The 2,761-nt window shown below is 65.4% G+C and overlaps 2 non-coding genes across 2 annotated transcripts; both read right to left on the bottom strand.

The window, feature by feature from the left end:
• Nucleotides 1-2,027: 2,027 nt before the first annotated feature.
• On the bottom strand, nucleotides 2,028-2,101 carry TRNAN-GUU (transfer RNA asparagine (anticodon GUU)). Its single transcript has one exon. It is a non-coding gene; the product is annotated as a tRNA-Asn (tRNA).
• Nucleotides 2,102-2,556: 455 nt separating this feature from the next.
• Nucleotides 2,557-2,629, bottom strand: TRNAA-AGC (transfer RNA alanine (anticodon AGC)). Its single transcript has one exon. It is a non-coding gene; the product is annotated as a tRNA-Ala (tRNA).
• Between the last annotated feature and the right edge of the window lie 132 nt (nucleotides 2,630-2,761).

The raw sequence follows: 2,761 nt of genomic DNA, 5'->3' as shown, positions 1-2,761 counted from the left end.
ACGAGGAGAGGGGCTGAGCTCCTTGCAGAGAGCGAGGAAGAGTCTTCCCGGGAGGAGGAAGAGCCCGCCCAGGTGCGGCGCTGCTCACCACCTTTCCTCCCCTCTCTGGGCTCCCGGCTTGACCTGCTGCCTGAGGGGGACTTCGGTCAGCTGCCTTCCCCTCTTCTCGGACAAGGGGCTTGAGCTGCCTGCCGCCTCGCCTCCATTGTCCCCAGTGGGTTGACCTGGTGGCCAGGATTCCTGCCGCTCGCGTTCTCCGCCCAAATCGATCCCACGAGAACTCGCGCCCGCCAGCCCGAGCCACAGAGGACGGGCTTAATAGTCGGCGCCCGCAGCTAGGGGAGCGGCTTAAGACTCCGCCTGCGCATGGGGAGGCTGGGCCTTCTCCGGACCCCGCTCCTCCCACCGCCCGCAGGCGGCCCCCCGAGCTCACACTCCAGCCCGCAGCTCAGCTAGGAAGGAGCAGCACCGGCACGCTTCCAAGGGGCACCGCCGCTCTAAGGCAGCTTCGCGTGCTTTCTCGGCTACCCGTTCCCTCCCCAGTTCTTCTGGCCCCAAAGGAGCCCTCCCTGGGACACAGGGGAGACGCAGGCACGGGGATCTACCCACCTCTAGCCAAAGGTGCACGCCGAGACGCAGGCACTTGCCTTCCGCTCCCACGCAGACAGCCTTCCTGCGCTGTGGAAATTGCCCGAGTCGCCGCTGTCTGAGCGCTGACTGACTACCCCTCCTTTCCTCGGCACCCAGGCAGTGCTGACGGGACCTGTCGCTCCGGGAGTCAGGGATTCTCTCCTTCGGCGTCGACCGTCATCCTGGGACGGTCACTTCGCCCTTTTAACGAGACTAGGCTGAAGTGTGCAGGAAGTACCTCTTCTGAGGTCTCCTTTGCAAACTCCTAACTTGCTGATCCTTCCTGTCCTGGGAAAAGATGGGTGGCAACACAGGATGTAAAGATTCTCTAAGATTCTCCTCTCTGCCATTGCTCAGACATCTTCCCAGTGGAGAAAAGCGGGCCCCGGCCGGTTCCGGAGAGGCGAGAGGCAAAGTGATGCCTCAGCCGGCCGTCAAGGAACCGAAATGGACTCTCACCTGCTTCAGTGGGCGTTCTTGGGCGGGAGAAAGGGCGAGAGTGGGAAAGGTACCTTCCGGGGGAAGCCCGCGGGGCCGGCAGCCGCAGCGGCCGCAGCAGCAGAGTGGCGCAGCGGGAGCGTGCTGGGCCCATAACCCAGAGGTCGATGGATCGAAACCATCCTCTGCTAGTGGCTCGGGCACCGGCTCGGTTTTTTTGCCGTGGGACTCCAAGCAAGGCAGGCAGGCAGGCAAGCGACTAGGCCCAGAGACAGGAAGCGGCTGTGGCTGCGGCCTCCCTGGGAGATCCCCACTGTGTCTCGCCGTCTGGGCACAAGGCCGCGGGGAAGTACTGCAGAAGGTCAGTGTGCCATCTCCCCTGGGGAGGATGCAGAGCTTCCTCGCCAGGGCTGTTGGCGGCTGCTGAGGGAGCACGCGAGGGAGGATTTGGGGAAGCCGGGCAACTAGGCGTGGCTGCAGGGGGAAGGAGCCCAGCCTCCCATCTCAGCTCTCATTGGCCCGCGTGGTTTTGCGCTTCGCCACTCCGGCGGGAGGGTCTGAGGCCACGGCTCAGGCTTAGGAAGCAAGGCGTTGCCTTCCCTGGCAGGGCACGAAGCGCAGGAAGAACTTGGTGCTCCAAGCTGCACGCGGCCGCTGTGGGACGTGCGGAGCGGAGCAGGCACTTCTCATCCCTTTCTCCCTTCCCGCTGGGGCTGAGACGGGAGCAGAGCGGAACGGGCCCAGATGAAGCTTTTCAGCTTGGGCTGGAGGATTAATTCTGAGCCCCTGGATTTGCTCCCCACGGCTGGGGTTTCGGGGTAGAGGCCCCACCGTCTTCCGGCCACCGGGGCCACCCTTTGAGCCCAAGGCTGCGTCTTGGGGGAAGCAAAAGGCGGGCCGTGAGGGAGCCGGCGGCCCGAGGAAGGAAGGAAGGAAGCGGAGGCGCGCTTCCCCGCCAGCGTCCCTGGGTGGGCTCGAACCACCATCCTTTCGGTTAACAGCCGAACGCGCTGACCCATTGCGCCACAGAGACGGGGGCGGCGAGCGCCTGCCGCCTAGCGCCCTGCAACGCTTCATGCCGGCACCCGAGTTGAGGCAGCGGTAATTGGGAGCCAGGGAGCTGAGGCCTTTTCCCAGGAGCGCCAGGTGAGTCGGCGAGGGCGATGGACCGAGACAATCCTCGGCTAGTGCTTTCCCTCCATCTTACGCTGTGGGCCTCAAGCAAGGTGAGGGCCGGGAGACAGGCAAGTGTCCCAGGGTGTCTCCCTGGACGGCTAGAAGTCAGGGGGCTTCCGCGGCAGGGCGCGATGCAGAGCAAGATCTTCGCGCCACCGGTCTACCTGAGGCGTCCCTCCGGCACACAAGGGGCTGGCGTCCGGGGAGGCCAGCTGGGAAGAGGGAGGCCACCGGAGGCGCTCAGCCCCCATGCCTGGGAAGGCCTTCGAAAAGAAGGCAGCGTAAAGGGGAGGGCGGGAGGTCCGCCGCTCTTGGAGAATGCGGGCATCGATCCCGCTGCCTCTCGCATGCTAAGCGAGCGCTCTACCACTTGAGCTAATTCCCCCACTGGAGCGCCTGGGCCCGGCCCGGCCCAGCCCAGCCCAGCCATCCATGTCGTTCCAGAGGCCGCCACGTCTCGGCCGCGGCCTCCTTTGCGAAAGGGCCGCTTCCGTGCCGGCCTGCTAGCTCAGCTGGT

Source organism: Emydura macquarii, unplaced genomic scaffold (assembly GCF_026122565.2).
Source record: "Emydura macquarii macquarii isolate MOO-44397 ecotype Brisbane River unplaced genomic scaffold, CSIRO-AGI_Emac_v2 contig_1596, whole genome shotgun sequence".
Lineage (NCBI taxonomy): Eukaryota > Metazoa > Chordata > Testudines > Chelidae > Emydura > Emydura macquarii.
This window is presented reverse-complemented; position numbering and strand designations above follow the sequence as displayed.